This window comes from Girardinichthys multiradiatus, chromosome 1 (genome assembly GCF_021462225.1).
Source record: "Girardinichthys multiradiatus isolate DD_20200921_A chromosome 1, DD_fGirMul_XY1, whole genome shotgun sequence".
Lineage (NCBI taxonomy): Eukaryota > Metazoa > Chordata > Actinopteri > Cyprinodontiformes > Goodeidae > Girardinichthys > Girardinichthys multiradiatus.
This window is the reverse complement of record NC_061794.1, coordinates 6,543,479-6,566,896: the sequence shown is the minus strand read 5'-3', so window position 1 is coordinate 6,566,896 and position 23,418 is coordinate 6,543,479. Positions and strand designations below refer to the sequence as shown.

The 23,418-nt window shown below is 40.9% G+C and overlaps 1 protein-coding gene and 2 long non-coding RNA genes across 4 annotated transcripts in view; 1 reads left to right on the top strand and 2 right to left on the bottom strand.

Moving 5' to 3' along the window:
• Nucleotides 1-23,418, bottom strand: part of ntsr1 (neurotensin receptor 1 (high affinity)) — a 95,313-nt gene that overhangs the window by 12,545 nt on the left and 59,350 nt on the right. The window lies entirely within an intron of this gene.
• On the bottom strand, nt 6,824-7,323 carry LOC124859415. The gene is made up of 2 exons (XR_007036100.1): nt 6,985-7,323; nt 6,824-6,889 (listed from the first exon to the last, which is right to left on the bottom strand). It is a non-coding gene; the product is annotated as an uncharacterized LOC124859415 (long non-coding RNA).
• LOC124859465 lies at nt 16,510-17,828 on the top strand. Its single transcript, XR_007036114.1, has 3 exons — nt 16,510-16,642; nt 16,818-17,042; nt 17,128-17,828. It is a non-coding gene; the product is annotated as an uncharacterized LOC124859465 (long non-coding RNA).

Below are 23,418 nucleotides of genomic sequence, written 5' to 3'. Positions count from 1 at the left end.
TTATCAAGTTTACTGCTCAGTTTATTTCCTATGTAAGTTTTAGTTTGGATCCAAATGAATTATGTTATCAATAGCTTAATTTGTTTTTTCTCAGATCTATCATTTTATCAATTTTTAGCTTGTCCTTAATAAGCTCCTCTACAAAGTAAATTATTATCATTATTTTACATTTGTTGTTAATCCAGATTATACGTGTTATATATGTGTTATTCATACATGTTCCCTCTATTTCTTGACTTTCTTAATATTTATAGTTTTCAATGTATGTTGCTTATTTAGTAAAATAGAAATTAAGTCAATGTCAAAACTAAATAGTGTTAAAGGTTTAATTACACATAGGGATATAATTGTGTTGGAAAACAAGTGTGTTGTTTTATACTGGGAGCAGATCGGGCCTCACTTCCTCTCAGTAAGACGCTCCAGGGGGATATTAGAGAAACATGTCTGGCCCAATTTATTTCATTATCTAAGTCAATAATAAACATGTTCAGAAAATTATGTTTAAGAATAAATGCCTGTAAGCTTTAAAGAAAAATCACAGCTGTTTTTCGCTTGTTTATTCAGTAGTTTGTAAGGAAGTTGACTCTTCCTGTGTTTTCAAATCCAAACACATACTCATTTATGGAGGAAATACTTACATGACCCTAACAGGATATATGAAAGTATTGCTTTCTATCCCTACCACAGTTACTCTCTCATCTACAGGCTGCAAAAGTTTGCTCACCACCGTTAAAATATCAGGTTTTTGTGATGTAATAAAAGGAGACCATTTAGAATAAACATTTTTAAACTTTTGTGAGATACATTCACTGGCCACTTTATTAAGTACACCTGTTCAACTGCTCATTAACACAAATTTCTAATTAACCAATCACACGGCAGTAACTCAATGCATTTAGGCATGTAGACATGGTCAAGACGATCTGCTGCAGTTCAAACCGAGCATCAGAATGGGGAAGAAAGGTGATTTAAGAGACTTTAAACGTGGCATGGTTGTTGGTTCCAGACGGGCTGGTCTGAGTATTTCAGAAACTGCTGATCTACTGGGATTTTCATGCACTACCAGAGAATGGTCCAAAAAAGAGAAAATATCCAGTGAGCGGCAGTTTTGTGGGCGCAAATGCCTTGTTGATGCCAGAGGTCAGAGAATGGGCACACTGGTTCAAGTTGATAGAAAGGCAACAGTAACTCGAATAACCACTCCTTACAACCAAGGCATGCAGAAGAGCATCTCTGAACGCACAACATGTCGAACCTTGATGCGGATGGGCTACATTGGCAGAAAACCACACCGGATGCCACTTCTGTCAGCTAAGAACAGGAAACTGAGGCTGAAATTCTCACAGGCTCAGCAAAATTGGACAATAGAAGTTTGGTAAACGTTGCCTGGTCTGATGAGTCTTGATTTTTGCTGCGACATTCAGATGGTAGGGTCAGAATTTGGCGTCAACATGAAAGCATGGATCCATCCTGCCTTGTATCAACGGTTCAGGCTGGTGGTGGTGGTGTAATGGTGTGGGGGATATTTTCTTGGCACACTTTGAGCCCCTTAATACCAATTGAGCATCGTGTCAACGCCACAGCCTACCTGAGTATTGTTGCTGACCATGTCCATCCCTTTATGACCACAGTGTACCCATCTTCTAATGGTTACTTCTAGCAGGATAACGCGCCATGTCATAAAGCACGAATCATCTCAGACTGGTTTCTTGAACATGACAATGAGTTCAATGTACTCAAATGGCCTCCACAGTCACCAGATCTCAATCCAATAGAGCACCTTTGGGATGTGGTGGAACGGGAGATTCGCATCATGGATGTGCAGCTGACAAATCTACAGCATGTGTGTGATGCTATCATGTCAATATGGACCAAACTCTCTGAGGAATGTTTCTAGTACCTTGTTGAATCTATGCCACAAAGGATTAAGGCAGTTCTGAAGGCAAAAGGGGATCCAACCCAGTACTAGCAAGGTGTACCTAATAAAGTGGCCGGTGAGTGTATAGTGTGAAAAATTCAATTGAATGGCAAATAGATTTATTAGGGGGAAAATATAAAAAAAATAAAAACTGTAATGACTGAGTTAAACAAGTGTGGAGACCCTCATACAAATACTTTGTTTTATACACATTGTGATCCAATTTCAACATTTAGTCTTCTTGTGTTTACACTTAACATCTATTATATTAAACACGATTTGACATCATTTTTGACACTGATCTGACCCACATGCAGAAAGAACACAAGTAGAGAGCATCAAACGGTGAAAAGAAGTTTATTATTTCTAAATTCTACACAGGGATGACAGGGATCTGGTCTCTCCAACTGTGCGAGAAAAAAGAACTGATAAGAAAACAGGACGGCAATGTATATATAAATATATAAATATAAATATCATGAATATAAATAAATGCTCTTACTAGAGAGTGAACGGAATCCGCCAGGGGAGACGGGGTTGAGGCGGTCCAGAGGAAGTTGAAGGCAAGGAAGCACGAAAATCCGAGAAAAGAGAAGAATCACAAATGAAGGATCGAGGTACCCAAGAGCGATCCTCAGGACCGTAACCCTCCCAATCGATGAGGTACTGCCAACCACGACCTCGTCGACGGGAGTCCAGGATGCGTCTGACCTGATAGACAGGGCCACCCAAGTGATCCTGGGCGGGTGGTGGGGGTTCGGCAGGAGGGCACAAAGCACTGGTGAACACTGGCTTTACCTGAGAAACATGAAAAGTGGGGTGGATGCGAAGACTAGGAGGCAACCGAAGACGAACTGCAGTGGAACCGCCTAAAGAGTCAATCACATAGGGTCCAATAAAACGAGGAGAAAGTTTCTTAGAAATAGATTTTAGAGGAATGTCATGGGTGGATAACCAGACTTGTTGCCCTGGGCGGTAAACAGGAGCTGGTCGACGTCTTCTGTCAGCAAAACGTTTGTTGAGTTCAGCAGTCCGCTGAAGGGCCCGGACAGTGGAGTTCCAAACAGCCCTGTAACGGCGAATATGGTGTTGAACAGAGGAGACGGAAACCTCACCCTGGTCAGCAGGAAAAATGGGAGGTTGATAGCCAACTGAAACCTCAAAAGGAGAAAAACCAGTAGCAGAGGACTTGTGAGCATTAATTGCATACTCAACCCAAGGTAGGTGTTTACACCAGTCAGCAGGATTAGAGAATGAAAGGCAACGGAGAGTGGATCCGAGTTGTTGGTTCATTCGTTCCACCTGGCCATTGGACTGGGGATGAAATCCAGAAGTCAAGGAGACTTTAGCTCCAAGGGCTAAAGCAAACTGTTTCCAAACTCGTGAAGTGAACTGAGGACCACGATCGGACAGAATGTCCTGAGGAATACCATGGAGCCGGAAGACATGTTTGATCAACAGCTGGGCGGTCTGAAAAGCAGTAGGCAACTTCTTCAGTGGGATCAGATGGCAGGCCTTAGAGAAGTGGTCCACAATAGTTAGAATGGTAGTCATTCCTTGAGAGGTAGGAAGGCCAGTAACAAAGTCTAAAGCAATATGTGACCAAGGACGACCAGGAATGCGTAAAGGCTGTAAAAAGCCTGCAGGCGGTTGGTTACAATGTTTATTTCGAGCACAGATAATACAGGCGTGAACGTACTCCTTCACGTCCTTGTGGACAGTAGGCCACCAGAACCTTCTCAAAATAAGGGCCACGGTTCTACTAGTACCAGGATGAGCAGAAAACTTAGCAGAGTGGTGCCAATAGATGACACGAGAACGGGCAATGGTGGGAACAAAAATCTTGTCTTGTGGACCAGTGCCTGGATCAGGTTCCTCCCGCTGAGCGCGGGTAACAAAGTCCTCAATCTCCCACCTAAGAGAACCCACCGTCCAGCTAGAAGGCAGAATGGAGACCGGTTTAAGTTCAACCTCATCAGCAGAAAACTGACGGGACAGAGGATCAGGTTTAGTATTCTTAGACCCTGGGCGATAGGAAATAGCCAGATTAAAGCGGGAGAAAAATAAGGACCAGCGAGACTGACGGGGATTGAGTCGCTTAGCAGCTTGTAAGTAGGCCAGGTTCTTATGATCAGTCCACACAATGACAGGTAAACAGGTTCCCTCAAACCAATGACACCACTCCTCCAGAGCCAATTTAATGGCTAACAGTTCCTTGTCACCGACATCATAATTGCGCTCTGCATCACTTAGTCTGCGGGAAAAAAAAGCACAAGGATGCAATTTACCATCAGAAGCAGCAGACTGGGACAGAACAGCTCCAACCCCTAAGTCAGAAGCATCAACCTCCATGGTAAACTGTCTGGTAGTGTCAGGGTGAATAAGGATTGGTGCACGGGAAAACTTCATTTTTAGAGCTTGAAAAGCTGAATCTGCCTCCGAAGTCCAGGTGTAATGCAACTTAGTGGAGGTCAGAGCCGTCAGAGGTGCTGCGGTCTGTCTGTAGTTCTGTATAAACCTCCTGTAAAAATTCGCAAATCCCAGGAAGCGTTGAAGTTGTTTTCTTGTCTCGAGAATTGGCCACTCCAGGACTGCCTTGATCTTATCAGGATCAGAACGAACCTGTCCACCCTCTAAGATGAGACCCAGGAATGTAACAGAGGACTGATGAAACTCACATTTCTCAGCCTTAATAAATAATCGGTTCTCCAGCAGCCGCTGAAGGACTAGTCGAACATGATGATGGTGTTCTTCAAGGTTTCTGGAGTAGATCAGAATATCGTCGAGGTACACAAAAACAAAGATGTTAAAAAAATCTCTTAACACATCATTAATCAGCGACTGGAAGACTGCTGGGGCATTGCAAAGTCCAAAAGGCATGACTAAATACTCAAAATGACCCAAAGGAGTCTGAAAAGCTGTCTTCCACTCGTCCCCCTGGCGGATTCTAACTAAATGATAAGCACTCCTAAGGTCAAGCTTAGTAAAAACAGTAGAACCCTGAACTGGTTCGAACGCAGAGGAAAGTAAAGGAAGTGGGTACCTATTCTTAACTGTAATCTGGTTCAAGCCCCAATAATCAATACAGGGACGAAGGGAACCATCCTTCTTTCCAACAAAAAAAAACCCTGCGCCCACTGGGGAGGAAGAGGGACGAATAATACCAGTAGCTAGGGAGTCATTAATGTAATCCTCCAAGACCTGTCGTTCAGGTCCAGAGATAGGATACAACCTACTGGTGGGTAGAGGAGCCCCAGGAAGAAGGTCAATGGCACAGTCATAGGGCCTATGGGGGAGTAGAGAGAGAGCGTTACTCTTGCTGAAGGCTAGTCCTAAATCATGGTATACTGTAGGAACCCCGGAAAGGTCGGGACAGTCATCACTAAGAGGACTAGGCACAATGGAGTTCCTAACAGGTAAGTACGACTGAAGACAATTGGAATGACAATAATTAGACCAGGCCTCAATGCGGAGTTCGGACCAGTTTAAATGAGGGTTGTGTTTATGCAGCCAAGGAAAACCCAGAACTAAAGAAGACTGAGAAACCGGAAATACATAAAAAGAAATCATTTCCCTATGATTTCCAGAGAGAACCAGTTCAATCGGTATGGTCTTGTGAGTAACTCTATGCAGCCTCCGTCCATCTAAGGCAGAAACTAATCGTGGCGTATCAAGAAGTACAATCTCAATCTGGGCCAGTTCTACCAACTTGCTATCGATAAAATTCTGCTCACAGCCAGAATCAACGAGTGCTAAAAGATTCCTAGTCTGCTGACTACCAATCAAGGTGGCTGGTAGGGAAAATCTAGGGACTTCAAAATCATTAAACTGGTCCGTTAGCTCCCCCGAAAAAACTAGCGGACCCTGTCTTTTGGCCGGGTAGGACAGGTTGGACAAGCTGCAATAAGGTGATTGGATGAACCACAGTAAAAACACTGGTTCCCCTGTCTACGACGTTGTCTCTCCTCAGGGGTAAGGCGAGTGCGATCTATTAACATGGGTTCAGGTTCAGGCAGAACTACTTGAGGAAGAGACCTAGCGCTGGGTGGTGATCTTGCAGAAAAAGAAGAACGAGCCCGGAAATGCTCAGAACGGGCTCTCCTTCTCTCACGCATACGACTGTCAATCCGTGTAGCTAACAAAATTAGCTCATTAAGGGTCTTAGGTTCATCAATCAAGGTTAATTCATCCTTCAGTGGCTCATCTAGGGACTGGAAAAAAGCTGTTCTAAGAGCACTATCATTCCAGCCAGAAGCAGCTGCAAGAGTACGAAATTCTAGGGCTAAATCAGAGACTGGTCTATTTCTCTGATTTAAGGCCCACAACTGGTGAGAGACGCTAGTCTGGTCGGTCTCAGAGGAGAAAGCCAACTTAAACTCAAGAATGAAGTCATCAAAAGAGCAATCAAACTGATTACAGTCAGAAAAACGAGCCTCAGCCCAACGTAAGGCCCTCCCTGTAAGTAATCCCAGTATATAAGAAATCTTAGCATCATCATGGGGAAAACTAGCAGGAGAGCGGTTAAAGACGAGAGTACATTGTAACAAAAACCCCTTACAATGATCAATGTCACCGGAGAACTTCTCCGGAACAGGGGAAGTGACGTCGGGTGAGTGTGAAAGACGTTGAGAAGTAGAAGCTGCTACAGCGCCCTCAGAGGAACCGGAGGTCTGAGGACTTAAAGAATGCTGGAGTAGCGAGACAATATGATCTAGCTGCTGATTATTTCGTTGGATCTGTTCAGAGAGAGAACGAAGAGCAGAGTCATGAGAGTGAATCTGGTGAGAGTGTTCAGATAGAGTTCTACTGAGACTCTCTGCTGGGTCTGTCTGGCCTGAGTGTTCTGACATCATTTTTGACACTGATCTGACCCACATGCAGAAAGAACACAAGTAGAGAGCATCAAACGGTGAAAAGAAGTTTATTATTTCTAAATTCTACACAGGGATGACAGGGATCTGGTCTCTCCAACTGTGCGAGAAAAAAGAACTGATAAGAAAACAGGACGGCAATGTATATATAAATATATAAATATAAATATCATGAATATAAATAAATGCTCTTACTAGAGAGTGAACGGAATCCGCCAGGGGAGACGGGGTTTAGGAGAACTGAAGTAGAGCTCACAGCGAAACGTGCTTTCTGTGGAAAGCGAGCGGAAGGTGAAGCAGGAGTTACGTAGGAGGGTGGACAGGTCTGCAGGAGAAGTACGCTTGTCGTAATGTAGCACAGATCCAGTAAAAGGTGAAGATTGCTCAGTCCAGGAGTGTACGTAGAATTCCAGACAGGTAATCCAAAAGGCTCCAAGCGCTCGAGGAATAGTTAAGGGATCGATGGACATCAAGGTTACTGATACCACATAGGCTCAACACTCAGGCGACGAGTAGCAGGCAGCCACGGCTTAAGTAGCGTACACGGCGATCAGAAGATGGGACACACCTGTCCACATTCCTCCTGTAGCTCGACACCCTCTGCTGGACGAATAAGGTTAGCAGCAAGCAGAAAACAGACAGGCTCCCAGAACCCGACATGATTAACCTAAAGTACAGCTGTCACTGTAAGATTTTCTTGACATTTCCAACCTATAGCTGAAACCTTAGTTTATAGAGAGGTTAAAGAGGTACCAGTCAGGTGGTTACAAAATAATTTCATCATTTTTATATGGAATAGATAAACTCAATACTATTTGTACACCTGGCATATTTAGGTTTAGATCCTTCCATTGGCTATACCCACTTAACCATGTAGGCTCGTGGGAGTCTAGTGGTTATTGGGTGAGAGGCAGTTAAATGTAACCAGTAAACTTTACAGTCATGTTTTTGGACTCTGGGAGGAAGGTGGAGTACCCGGTGAGAACCTACAGATATTCTGGGAGAACATGCTAACCTTATTCAGAGCCCAGGCTGGGATTCAAACTCGGGCCCTTCAAGGAAGCAGGACTAATCACTATACCACTGTGCAGCCCAGATTGAGGTGATCTTTTACTTTTATGTTTCTTTGAACTGGAAATAATATTAATAAACTGCGGTGGCCAAGGCAGAGGCCACACTTGATTCTGATAGATAATCTATGCAGGGATTTCAAAATTAGCCCTAAGGGATTGAGGACTTCTTACCTCCTACAATTATAAGAAAAGTTTGATTTGCAGTACACAGTTTTCTCTCTTTTCAAGGGGAGGGGGGTGTCTATTTTTCTATTAGAAACAAAGTTCTTGGTTGAGTGAAAACTATTTGAAATCTAAATCTGCCAGGGGTATAAAAGTGAATGCAGTCAACAATATTTAAAGAAAATACAGGACAAAAGTGACATTGCCAAGGCTTAATATTCACCTGAATATGGAGAAAAAATATGGAGAAGAAACTAGTTTAGTGATACATTACAAATTAATTTAATTTACTTTCTGCTAATCCAGGAGAGGACTTTGTTGTGGTAACTCCCTTTATCTAAGTTTATTCAGTATCATTAGGGATGGTTATCGCTGGGGGCAGGAAAAATCTCCTGTATTTTTCTGTATTTAATATTCATCTGACCTGAGAAAGCCCCTGAACACATTCCGTTGTTTGATTGCTGTGAGTTGGTAATTCTGTTTTTCTGTTTTTTTAACAATGACCTCTGAAATGATCTTCGAAAGTTTTAGCACAGTGCTGCTGATCACACATACCATATGGACTCACAATCTGCAGTGTGTTTGTCTGACAGTCATTAATCAAGGTATTGAGGCATCCACCTGGGTTTTTTACACAGTAAATCACTGCAGATTTAAAACTAAATGACCTACTACTTCCACTTTGCATGGAATTTGGCACAGCTCCACATACATCTTAGACCGCCCAGTCCCCACCCCTGAATACATGCAAATTTGAATAAATACCCGGAAGGCACCCGCCACGTGTCCAACAAACCATGGCAACAGTGCAGTGGCTGTCACAGAGAAACTTTGTCTACACACCATGAGGGATATTTGTAGTGAATTACAGTAAACACACAACTTGAATAACATCAGCGACTCAAACCAGACTGAAAGTAAAACCTTTGTCAGCTCATGCCCATTTAGTACAATGTGTGCATCAAATCCAAACGGTCTCATCGAGCTGCTGCTCTGAGCTCAATCATAGCTCAGTGCTGATCATAGTAAAAATTTAAATATGCCTTCCATGTTTCTATTACGAAGACTGTCACCAAACACGCTATGTAAGGTACTTTAAATATTTAAGTGATTCAGGATGTCATAAATTTTTTTAAATTAAATTACTTAGAAGCCAGTCATCGCGCACAGAGCCTGCATGAGGTATGTTCCCAAAATAACTATTATAATTATTATTATAGTATAAAGCAGGGGTCCCCAACTAAAATAGCAGGAGGTCAACTACCTCCATCATCCATTCACTTTGGGTCCAGAACATTGCAAATCAACTGACAAATATATTTTCTTTCATTCTTATTTAACATTTAATTAACACTAGAATTTTTGTTTTTTTAACTATTGATCAATTATTCATATGTCCATGGAAACATCTGGTGAACAGAAAAGTGCAATCCAATTTAAGGCCCAATATTAAATGCATTTTGACTGACACAGTCGAGCTGGGTCTGTACATCTCGGTAGAACAGTTCTGCTCTGCTTGTCGTGCTTGTGGCAGGCAGGGCAATTTGCTAAACCTTTTCCTTAAGTAGTTGTCCTTCTTTTCCATCTAAAAGTGTTTTTGCCATAGCTTCTATGCACTCTGATTATTTCCCAGTCAGTGAAAGGCTTTTGTGCTTTCATAAAATCCACTGAACTCGCAGTGAACACTATAAGAGACTGATATCAGCCGTGTAGCTTGCTCATTCTGTCCCCTCAGTTCATTTATTCTTCTTGTCCTACAGTCAGAGCCAGGAAGATAGCTTTGGTTGAAGTTCCTATGTTAGGTTTCATAATGTCTCTTTAGATTTCATTTTAGAACTCCAACTGATTCAGAACATATAAGGCAGGCTGGCCTTACACCCAACAGAAAACATATGCTTCTGTACATTCATCTTCAATGCGTGATTTTCATAGTCCACTTTATGTATTTTTGACAAAGCCATCTTCTTAAACTCGCTCATCTGTGCATCACCAAGTCATTGTACTCTGAGCAAGCGTGAGCTCTCAAGCTAGTAACTTAACAGCTATTAACAGTAATGTTAATAGCGCCACAGCGCACTACAATGACGGCTGGAGACATAGCTCCAGCCATGTCTATATTTACATAATAAATGAGAAAAAACGCCATGATAAAACGCTCTTTCGGTCCAGATTTGGATTGGAGTCCAGGATTTGGGGACCCCTGATATAAAGGAATCGGGAATTGAGAAGGCCATTGTGCCATTGGATTGGTGAGACACATTTGAGCGTCACAGATAGGTTGTACATATTTTGAATGAAAATGCTTTAAATTCACAAACACATATTCACTTACAGCTGGTGCCCTTATAACAGTTTAAGTCCAGTCCATAGCTCTAATTATATTCAGGCATTGGCACCTCGCTGCAAATGAGAGCCATAGTGTAGGGGAACTTTCTATATCAGAGCAATATATCCGAGCCCCATGTGGATGAACCTGGGACGGCCGCATCGAGGACTGAAGCCTCTGAATATGGCTTGCATATGGGTACTGACCCAGCAGATCAGTACGATCTCTGAAGAAAATGCTCACTCCAACTTCTTCCATTGCCTTTGTCCTCCAGCTGTGCCAAAGCTGCCAATGTTCCACAATTACGCACAACTTCACACAGCTACTTCCGGACATGTGCTGTCTATACCTTTTCCACCTTAGGAATCATCAAACCTGACTTGTTTGGAATTAATCTGCTGATCCGAGACCGTTTTATTTTTCATTGAGAATGAAAGTATCACTTAGATGATTCACATGCATTTTATACTCCTCATAAAAAATCACAGTCCGGTTTACAACATCTTTACGCATTTACAACAAAAAAAAAAAAACAGAGGAAGTTTCATACATCCGATTGAGGTTGTTTCATTGAGGCTGTTTCATTTTCTGAGGTTTGCTACATTACTGTATAAGGCTAAATGTGATACAGTTTCATCTTTCAGGTTTAAACCATAAAAGCTCAAACTCATAAAAAACATTGAGTTTGATGCTCCTTGAGTCATCTTTTACGGTATTTAGGTGACTTTTAAGACTTTAAAGTTTGTTACTGTTGATTGAGAAGGTTTGCTTGGCTGCTGCAAATTTTCACAATGGGTCAAATGTTTGTGTGACTTATCGCACAGAAATATTGAGGCGCAAGATTTTTGCTGTGTACACACAGTTCGTACATGAGGCCCCTGGTCTGTAGTTGACAAATTGATGACATTTCTTAGTCTACTGGAACAACGTAGGATGCCTTCTACTGGAACATTCTTCAGGGTTGAGGTCGGAGCATCATTAATGTCATGATTGAGGTGAAAGATGGGAAATTAAGGTGCAACAGGAAATCTGTGATTTAAAAGAGGGTAAAAGTTCTATTTGGCTGGGGATAGATAGATGTTCCTGAATTTAATTTATTCAAGAATGTGTTTGTTGGTTCTGTGTCGACCTCCATTTATGTGATCCTGCTTCTGGTTGACCTATGAGATTTTTTATTCCAGACTGTAGCCTAAAATGCCCTCTGGATGTTCTTCAGCTTCCTGTGACCTCAAAGTTTGTTTGGTCACAGGTTGATAAATGGATTTGTACATAGAGCCAAGAATGACAAGATAAAATCCGGACGGCCAAGAGCAGATTGTGCAGCTGAGCTGTGTGCTTCTCTGACATTTGCATTAAAGAAATCCAAATTTGTATTTTCTCTGATGGAGCATTAGATTAATTGTTGTTACGTGTAAAATCTCAAGGTATTGCCGCAAATAGTTGGGGCTGTAGCTTTGCAACAACTGTGTTGATGATATCACGCAGAGTCAGTGTTTAGTGCGATGTATACTGATACTGAGGTAAGACTGGTAGATAACATGGTCAAAAACTTACAACTAAAAGTTCAATATCCAGGCTGCAGAATAAAATCACAGTATATTCAGCATGTCCTGGGCTGAAATTGTCCTAGATTTTGATACTCTTCTAATCTCTTTTAAGCTCATGCATATTATTTGTAAGACTTCTATCATTATCAAGGGAATACATGGTTTAAATGTTTCCACTTCGCTCATAATCTACATCTGTGATGGTCCTTCTTTAATTTGTCAGGGATTTAAGTTTTGTAATTTGGGTAACACTAAAGCTTTTAAAATATCAATCAACTGTTCATGCTTTTAAACAGCTCTCTCTGCTTTCTCATTATGCCATGTGGCTGTTACTGAAGCAGTGCTACAACTAAACCAGAATGAAAATCTGTCAAAAAAGTATTGTTTTTAAATTAAAAGACTCGGAGGAGGGTCTTCAACACATTCAGAGAGAAATATGAAGTGTTGGTTACTATGCTGGTTATTGTGTTATTGTTTCAGGTTCATGTACAAACAGCCTGTTATAGTTAACCTTTGTTCAAGGGACAGCTGTTAGTCTCTGAAGCATAACATTGCTTTAAGGGCCAGTCATTAAAAGGGGACCATCATACCTCTCAGCTCAACACTTCTGCAAGCCAAAGCCTTTGTGATATCGTACAAAAAAATCATCAGGAATAACAGTAACAGTAAGGGTGAACGTAATGTCCTGGTTCATCATAAGAGGTTCATGATTTTGATGTAGATGTTTTGCCATGGTTTCAAAATGACTTACTCAGTATGAGACGACAGAATAACCAATTCAGACCACTTGATGGAGAAACCTAGTGAAGTACCCAGAGCTGAGGACTGAGCTGCTGCCCTGAAGCTCTTTAAGGGAATCCTGAGAAATGAGATTTGCAGCTTCCCTTTTTACCGACTACTAAGTTCCTTTGGTACCCATGCAGCTCATGTAGCTCCCACTGTTTTTACCTTAGGATCATTTATTCAATCATAGTGACATTCCAGAAAACACCACACATTACATGAGCTGTGACTGTATGAGAATTTCATACATAGAGCCACAGGTGATAGGCAGATCCAGTGGAACCAAGGAACCCTGTTCTATTCAGAGATATTTTAAGTCAGACTACAAAAACAAATAAGAAAAAATGTGTGAGGTAACTTAAAGTAGAACAAAGGATAGCAAGTTCTTCGAAAGGAGTGCTCCACAATCTTCTTCACATTGTTCAGTAATAAGCACCATAAATTTGTGATTTTGAATCTAAAATGTTTTTTTGTTTGAGGATGCAATGTGATATGCTGCTGATGTCCCTGTACCAGGTACTCCTTAACTGCATGAATTTGATTGTTAGGAACTGCATTTAAAAAAGTATTAAACTGGAGCAGAATGAGTATAGTATTTTTTTTTTATGTAACTAGATATGAGTTGGACATGTTTGCTGGTATGTAAAGTACCCTGATCTAATGTTTGTTGGTTAATGCCAGTAATTAAATACATTGAATAGCGTTCCCGGCTTTACGCAGGGGCAAGAGGGTCAATGCCCCCACAAACAAATGCCTGGCCTCGTCAAATCAATTCTCAATCACAAGCCCCCACCTTGCCTCTCCCTCCCCGACTCCTCCTACACTTAAGGGCAAAACACAAAGCTCAATTTTTAGGCCGCATACGCAGCTTAACACTGTAGTGCTTCTGAACCGGTGTTTTTTTTTTTAAGGGGGGCCGGAGAGGGGCAATTCGGCGCGACACCTTCTAAAAAACGCTTGCATTTTGTTCCAGTCAGCATCCATGCATGGATGGCTGCATAATGCATTGCCTACACGTTTTGTATTCATAAAATCCATGATTTCAAAGCCTTGTCTAGCAGCTGACTGATGTTTGTCAGGTTTAACGAAGAGACACAGAGAAGGAGATATACAAACAGACAAATTAGACCCTTTCACTTATTTCACTTAATTATTTTGATGTTAAAGTCTGAAGAATAAAAGAAAAAGCATAGCCACAACTATTTTTGTTTGTATGTTTCTGTTGAATGTCTAGTAGCCTAACTAGACATTCAACAGAAACATACAGTATTTTATAATAACAGCATGCTGGCCAAAACTCTGTTCAGTGTAGATAAAATTAATTTTTACTAAAGGAGCTCTTTTCATGCAAGCATTTCTACTTTAACAATTGAGGAATCAATTTGCTAGGTAGTTAGCATTACAGGCTAATATATGTAATATATAATAAGGCTAAATATAATGCTCTGTGATTTAGAGCAGCAAACAAAAAATTATGAATAAATAAATACATTTTAATTAGCTGTCTGTTTGATTTCATTAGTGGATAATTTATCATTCATCTTTGACACATCCATTTTATAGGATTTTTTGCAGATTATGGATTTCTTTCTAGAAAGTTTACAGTGCATGTCAAATACACAATAAACCTTGTTGTACAGTTTTAGCTAAAAGTTTTTACTTGTTAGAAAAAAAACTTGTTTTGCAAAATGTGCAGCTAAAGTTTTTGTGGTGACAGTTCACAATGTTTTTTAATTAAAGTTTAAACTGATCAGAAAAAAAAAAAAAAAAACTGACTGAAAAACAATAGTATAGCTTGAACTAATTAATATTTTTAGAAACAAGTAACTTCACTTTGGCTAGTGAGAACTAGCCAAAAAATGTGCTACGAAAAACATTTTCCCATACTGAAGCCCACTTTCACTGTCCTTCTATCCAGTCAAAAATAAATAGGTAATTAGTTATTAATTAGACAAAGCTGTGAGGTTGTCCAGTCCCAGCGAGGGGATAATTTCTGGATTTTCCAGCACAATGAAGCACTGTCTAAAAAGTTATAAAGTGTCTCAAAGACCAGAATCTTGTCATTAGGACCTGTGATCAGAAAATGGATGGATCTTAAGCTTTGTAATGAAGCAATCAATCAGCTAGAATAATCTACTAAATTTCTTTCTAACTGGCAACTGGCAAATTAAATACTGAAATTGTTTTCTGATAATGCATTACATACATACTGGAAAGTAACATTTAGAGCAGCATGTGCTGTGATGCACTTTGTTTTGAGGTTTGTAAATATAGGATAAAGGGTAGTAGCTTTGATTTATAAATGATAATAATCTTATACTTTATTTATATTGTGCTTGAATCGATACTATCTCAATTAAGAAATAAATCAAAAGAAAATGTACCCAAATAAGTCATATGCGTTATAACACTAATACCTTTGCGACTTTATTGAGTAACACCCTGTAGTTCTGATGTCATAGAAATACACGATGGCAATGAAAAACTCTAGGAGTGTAATGGTACACAAAATCAAGGCTCTGTATGCTTCAACCAAGAAAAATAAATACAAATTTATGAATCTTTGTTTAAGGTGAGTAATAAAGTTTAATTTTTGTGTAGGATTGGTGATTGTTTGAATCTGAACAATTCCAGTTCCGATTCACAAAACTCATTTCGATGTCGGTTCCTAGACTTTCTCAATTCTGATTCTTTTAGGAGGCAGGCTCAAAAAAGTTCACATGGTTTAAGTGAGTTGGCTAACCAGAGTTCTTTCTGAATAAAGTCTAAAATTCTCAACAAATTTTGATTCTAGGAACTTTTTACTTTTTATGAGCTTTACTATGAATTTCACATAGCAATTTCAGGTTGTTTGTCTATAAAGAAATCCATGGGCTAATGTTAGCTAGGTACACAGTCTTGTTTAATCATGTAGGTCGTGGACTCTCCATTGTATGACATAATCTTATTGCTGGTGTTGCACTGAGTGGGCTGGCCATTTCTTTTGTTAAAGTTAAGCCACACTTTCGATCCCCAAACACATTTCCTTCTAATCATTTCTTGTTTGCTTCTTCCAGTCGGTGGACTGGGTAAACTAGGGATTGAAATTTAAAAATGTGAATGATTCAGGAGAATTGGAACATTAGTCCCAGTTTCAATAGATTGTTGGCACTCGATGCCCAACCCTAGTGCAGCGCTGTTGAGAAATGCTGATGTACAGCTTGGGTTTGTTCCCCAATTCTTTCTCTATAGTCACTATAGGAAAACTTTATGTTCATAGATAGACTTTGAAGATAGCTAGGAGTCCTCTATTTAGTTTTCTTTTGGTGTTGCTTTGGGCGATGGAGCGCAGCAGTGTGCATTTAGCTTTAAACATAAACATTCTGCATGTTTCCAGGTTTAAAACAACATTGTATATGATCAGTATGCTTGTGAACCAAACCGAAAGGGCTGTACTGAAAATGTTCTGTATGAATTTGTTTAACATAACACCCCTAGAAAACACAGTTCCCGCAATGCCTTGCTCTGCATTTGTTCCTGTAACATACACAGTTTGATCACCAGTTTGGAATTGCAAGAAGTTCTGCCACATGAGGGCCAAAGCTCTAACATGCCACTTGTAACCACATGTACAAGTGCTACAGTATGAACTCAATTGTGACCCATATGTTGAAGGAATAACCCAAGAATAACATTACATAATCTCACACTACCTTATCCAGTCACTTTGCATGCATTATCTGCCCTGATCCTGGCAGCATTATTCCCTATCTGAATAAATAATAATTATCTAGTCAGTCAGTCAGTCAGTCATTTTCTACCGCTTCTTCCATAGTGGGTCGCGGGGGAGCTGGTGCCTATCTCCAGCAGTCTATGGGCGAGAGGCGGGGTACACCCTAGACAGGTTACCAGTCCATCGCAGGGCAACTCAGTCCTTTGCATGGCAACCCTGTCCATCGCAGGGCAACCCAGTCCATCACAGGGTAACTATCTAATAATTATTAATTATTCATAATTATCTGGATGCATCAGAAAACTGTAAATTTCACATTGTATATTCCAGTATACACACTTTTCAGAATAAGGAATACAAACGTGACAGGCATACTTGAAATAAATGATTTAACGTTTCTCAAAATCCTCCTCCTTTTTACTTAGGTGAAGGTTTTTGGACCAGAATGGTGTCAGAGATCTGCCTTAGGCTATATGTTGTTTTGTTTCCCTCACTGTTCATGCCATCACAACATTTCCCGAGGGCAGGACTGAGCAGAGCGAACAGCGTAGTTGCCTGGCAGCGCAGCTGCACGTCTTTAGAACCTCATCAGCTGGAGCTCAAAAGAAGCGGGAGGCTGATCAGTCGATGCCTAAGTGCCTGTCTATGTGGTACCTCGAGCCTCCATGTTAGAACGTTTGTTTTTTCCTGCTGAACCACCAGTTAATCCCTTCTTTTTGTGTATTTTCCTACAAGGTTGCCTGCCTGACATGAACCGGATTACTTCGGCCAAGAATTGAATCCCCGAATCCTGATAAACTGGTCAGATCCAACCATCTGGCTCCTCCCAAGGCTGGAATCCGCTTAAGTCCTGGTTGCCCTCAGCCAACAAGCTTAAAAGGACTCCAAGTGCCCCGGCGATCTCTGACTGATTCCCTCCCGGCGGAACTCCGCACCAAAATACATGGCCGGATAGGAAACTGGCAACAGTTTTAAAGATGAAGTGCTGTCAACCAAAACTGGAAGCACCTGATCAGAGTGAATTATAAGTTATGAGAAGACTGATCAACAATGTGAATATTGAGTGTTTACAATGTGTAACTGATTAATATAAAGAACTGCCTGTAATGTGGGAGTTCTGGGTTATTAGTTTGCCAGTTCACTGGCTGTGACCAATTCAATTCAATTCAAATTCAAAAATACTTTATTAATCCCAAAGGAAAATTAAATGTTGTTGTAGCTCATTATGTAGGTTTCTTCAAAGAGCCGTTGTAGATGCTGCTGAATTGAATTGAACTGTTGCTGATTAAAGTTTTGCCCTGTCTCTCTGACATTGGGATGGGCTAGAACTGACTGTGGACACGGTCAAGCAGATATGGAAAATGAATGAGTTAAAAAAGGAAAAATCCCAGAGCAGTTAAGCACTCAAGGTTCCATGAAGACAAACAAAAAATAACTTCAAGCATAAAGACTGTGATGTAGGGATTGAAGTTTCTGTCCGTCCTTGAGAAGAATAAAAGGAAAGAGCTGTTATAATTCTGTTACTTTCACTTTTCTACAAATTAAATAACGTCCTCTTCAGAGTAGAGAGAACTTTGAATGGTTTCCTGGAAATCACAAGAATGCATGTAGAATCATTCACATTCAGCAGATACTGAAGGTTAACCCACAGAAAGTCCTGGGTCACCTTAAAGGCACTCATTTAACTGGTGGTCCAAGTGTGACAGCTTCGTTATGCAGTTTGGCCCAAAACATGATCACAGCCATTAACAAAATGAGCACAATGAGGAAAAATAAAATGCAGACTTTGTACCATCTCAAAAAGTACCCAATTTTTGTATGTGTTGACTTCTGAAAACAGTTGGTTGCACTGGATTTTATTTAGGTTTAGCACCGTTTACCATGTGAATATAAAAAAAAGAGATTCCCTTTCTATGACACAGACATAATAGAAGAGTGGTATTTTTTACTGGATCTCAATTAAAAAAGGTACATAGACAATAAAAAAAGACAGAATATAGAGACTACTGTCCTTCTTTGGAGCAGGTCGAGAGCAACATCTAGGATTCTAGGAATATACAGTTGCTGTGCTAGCATGGAATTTCTTGGATCTTCTTGTTGGAGTCATCCATTTTGGTCGCACAGTTGAACATGCACAGCTCAACAGACATCATAGCTCTGACGTCACCCCGGATTATAAAACCCGTGGAAAATAAACCTTTGTTGCCATTTCCAGCATGTCTCACGAGATGACGCAGGCAAACCTTTCCTCCACACAGCCATTCCCAGAAGAGCTTGAAAGCTGGAAATCGGTCTGATACAAGAAGATCAGAACAGTCATATACCGATGAAAGACCATGCCGACACAAGGCGCAGGTGAAAAACCCAAAGAGGTTTTATTTCCAGGGAGATGACTTTCCTCCTTTTTGATTCAGAGTGGGTGAGCATAATTATAATTTTTGTATCTAGAATTGACCAGTCCAAGCGAGTTCCTGATTGAGCTAGAATAGTAGCTGCTTTTGAAGAAAACATTTTATGATATTGATAAAAAAGGGAAAGGCCATATTTCAGGTGTAAGTCGGTGATGAGAGCTAAATATGTGTCTAGTTCAGTTCGTCTGTCTGGAAACACAGAGTAAATGACGTCCCTGAAAATACAAAAGGCTGCCACAAATTCTCCGAAAGAGAGATCTTTAGAAAGGCTAGGGTCAGAAGATTTGAATATTGTTGTGAACTTATCAGATGTTGCAATGCAGTGGTTGATTTCAGGGGACGGTAAAATGAGAGAGACTAAATTAACGAGCTGACCCTGGAGGATTTTTCCCCGCAGCCTAGGTGACATGATGGGATGCATGGACACGTAAGGCCTGCCTGAATAAAGAAGAAGTAAGAATACGAATTGAGAAATTGAATAATTAGAGAAAGAGAAGGAAAAGAAGGAATACATACGTCTCACCTAGAGATGGGCCCGGCCGGGCATTGCCGAGAGTGAATGGAGTCTGAAGAAACTTGAAGATGCTGAGTGAGCAAAGCGATAGACTGCTGAAGCGAATCCAATGAAGTCAAAAATGAATCGTGAATCGGCGGAGCTGTAGAATGTGAAGCCTGAGGTGTAGGGGAATCCAAGGGAGGGGCCAAGACAGCCGCGGATGAGCCGGGAAGGGAGGAAACAGGAAGTGTAGTGGACAGAGGGCGGCCACGGCGTCTCTTAGCTGGGGGATTTGCAGTTTTGCTGGAGCGTTTCCTTGAAGATGGAGGAGGAGGTGGTAAATTGGAAGGAGAATCGAGAGTTAGCAGATCAGTGAGCTGAACGAGCTGGGAAATATCCTGATCGGATCCAGGCGTTATTCCGCTCGCTATGAGCTGGGAAGATGGAGAAGGAGTAGCATACCGGGAAGCCAAATGAGAGCTTCTTGTGGCAGAAACTGGAGCGGGAGGGCGAGGAACTGACAAAAACTCTTGCGAGGGGCCAACAGGATCGTTTGATTCGAAATCGGACATCTTGATTGAAGCTTAACAACGAGCAGTGATTTCCGAGTTGAAGGTCTTTAAATATAATGTCTTGGGAGTTGATTGGACGAGGAGAAGAGCAGACCCATCTCTGATTGGAGCGCTATGGCGGAGTCATCAGGTGGAGCGGAGGCGATGATGGTGAGTCTTCCACGTTGAATTTTTATTAAAACTCCATTAAACATAACATACATTTAAAAGAAATTTGCCCCTTTTGGATTTCAGCTGTTTTTACTTTTCAGTCACACTTCAATTCAGATCATCAAACAAATTTTACAATCAGACAAAGATAGCCTGAATAAATACAAATAGAATAATGTATTACTATCCAAACCAACCTGGCCTTATATGAAATAATAATCGACCCCTAAATCTAATAACTGGTTGTGCCACCTGGGCAGCAACAACTACTATCAGACATTTGTTATACGTTTTTTCACATCAGTGTTAGAGCAATTTCGATCATGAAAAGCCAGTTTCATGCCATGACACCAAATTTCAATCAGATTTAAGTCAAGACTTTGACTAGGCCACTCCAAAACTCCATTTTTTTTTTTTTTTTGCCTTTTAGAGATGCGCTTGCTGGTTTTCTTGTTTTTGCAAGTGGAACTAATGTATAGTCTGCTGATGTTGCAACCAGGATATATTTCCAATTTACAAATACAAAAAATCAGCTTTTCCATGGGAACAGAACGAAGTGCAACTTAGTACAAGCATTTGGCTGCAACTGTCAAAACTCTTCTGATGACAGGGACTAGGTAGGTTTTCCAGATGCCAATAAATACAGAGCAGCATTCCAGGAGTTTATTCTCTTCATAGCTGTGGAGCTAATAGCGACTCCACACGTGAACAGGCACAGTTACAGGACCCTGTGAGTGATGATGATGGTGACTTGTTGTCTGATGTGAAATTAATGTTGTGAACACAGAGGGAGAGGGGGCAGAAAGAAGAAGTGGAAACATGAGGACAGATACCTGTTGTTACCTCAGCTAAAGAACTGCCCAGAACTGATCTTTAGATGTATAATGGTTGTTTTTTTACACACACAGTGATGAATGTTTCTCCATGAAATCGATATAGATTTAAAACAAGTTTTTATTCTTTTGTTGGGTGTCTTTGCAGAAATAAATTGTTCATGTTCATGTTTAGCTTTTTTAAAACCGAAACACTTTTATTTACTTTTATTTTTGAATAAATAAAGGCTACTGGAACAGTCTTGCTTTAATATTAAAACAGTCCTAAGACTAAACATCATAAAACTAGATCAGATTTTTTTTTAAAATGTAAATGAAAAAAAAAAAAACATAAATAGAAACTTAAAAAGCATATAATAAACTTGGATTATTTATCTTTGTTGCTTAAATAAAATAAAACCTGAGATTGTGTATATAGTGCCAATTCAAAACAAAGATTGTTTCAAGACACTTTAAAAAGAAAGGTTGAATAAAAAATAATAATATTCCTGCTACTGTGAGTGTGAGGAGCCACAGACCTGACCCCCTGGATCCAAGACAGATATGGAGGAGATCCAAGCCATAGACATCCAAAGACCCCCAAGAGCAAAGGAACCCCAGGAGAACCCTAGTTGGGACTACCGCAAACCGCCCAGCAGCCGCAGTGCAGAAGCCCCAGGCATCTGCATCAACGAGCCCACAGGCCCCTCCGGTAGCCGTCTACGCCCCAGCAGATCCAGCCATGGACCCAGAGACCCAAAACCCCGGGACATATCACTCTCCAAGCAAAGGCCCAACAGAGCCCAGGCATCCAGGCCTTGGCAAACAGCCACCGGGAGTGAGCCAGCAGACACCAAAGCACCCGGCTCCGGACACCGAGAACCACAAGTACACCAGCGGGCAGAGACACCAACCACGGGCAGGTAGTGTGGCGGGGAGGAAATGGGCCCTGCATTTGATGGGGGAGCCTAAACTGATCCAGGAGAGGGAGCAGTCCAAGACCCAACATGACACAAAATAAGGGACACAGTCACAATCACACATTCCCACCCTCATGCGTACACAGCCATGCACCCAACGTAAAGACAAACAACAATGAACGTCGTACACTCACTCACACTCCCCACACACCCAGGTCCAGGTGCCAATACCCTATAGGGGCTACCAGCCCCCAAACCCAGGAGGTAGTCCCCCTTCCCTGTGGAGACAGGCAGACCACCCCAGCATCAGAACCTGGGCTGGGCTAGCCTGGGCTGGTGCCTGAACCTGAGCCACCCTGGCTGGGGACCCTTCACACATAGTCCGGTTGGTCTGGATAGCTTTTTATCTTTATAAATTAAATCAGCATTTAAAATGTGTTATTTGTGTTAACTCTAATACATTTTCATTAAAATGTGTTTGATCTAAAACATTTAGCAGTGATAAAAAAATAAAAAAAACATGTAAAGTTCATCATCTCTTGGACTAAAAACTACTATAAAAATCCCCTGGTCAAACCTCAAAGAAGCCTTCTCTAAAGGATTACCAGTGCATTTCTAATGGTGTTTGACTGTTTCAGTTGTGTTAGCCCTACAGTGGGCCACACAATACTTTTAGTTGAGTAAATTGGTGTTCAGCACCATGTGAGTGAATAAAAACAAAATACTGCTGAAAGCGAATGTAAGAAATAACTTTACAATGCCCTGTCATTTAGTTATTTGGAACAAGATTGTGTATTAGGCTCCTAAGCTTCAGAGCTAATAGCATCATTAAGATAAGCACAAGATGTTGCTTATTGTGTGTCCATGTAATGACACAGCAGATGGGGCAATAACCATCAATATGCAGGTCAGGAACAGAGTTTTCAACATTTATCAACACGTTATTCCATGTGTGCAAACAGGTGCATGGAAGGTTCATATGTGTGTGGGATCATTTAATTTCATGCAGGTGTTTCCATTGCTGTGTTCTGTCTATCCGCTCTCTGTTTATACACTGTGTGTGTGTGTGTGTGTGTGTGTGTGTGTGTGTGCGTGTGTTCATAAGCTCCACTCAAAGACTTTGTAAATAAACTTCACACGTCTCGCTGGGGAAAACACACACCAAGCAGATTTAAGCATCGATTACACACATGGATCAAAGCAGAACAGAGAGGAGACTGGTGAAGATAATTACTCAAGCTGGCAAGAACTAAACACATCACTTGGGATAGGCATGAATCTGCCTAAATGTGCTGGTGATTCATTTTTGGATAGATTCAGCATCTTGGTGTAAAACACCAAAAGAACAGCTATTGAAAAAGGGAATTACTAAGCGTTTTCACACCAATAACATCATCTTCTAATTAGGTGTTGAAATCAGTTCAAAACAAACAATAAATAAAACATTATGTAGGTTCTTTAGCTATTTCAAAGCTGAAACAAGGTTCCATGATCAGAAAGATAATCTGAGTTTACTTTTGCCAGCCTTAACTTTTAAACTTTTGTCATGTTTCAAACTGCTATGCATTTTAGTGAGATTGTCTGTGAAAGTCCAACTGAAAGTAGCACATAATTAATAAATGGAAGGAAAATGATACATGGTCTGTGTAAAATGGGCCATCTGTT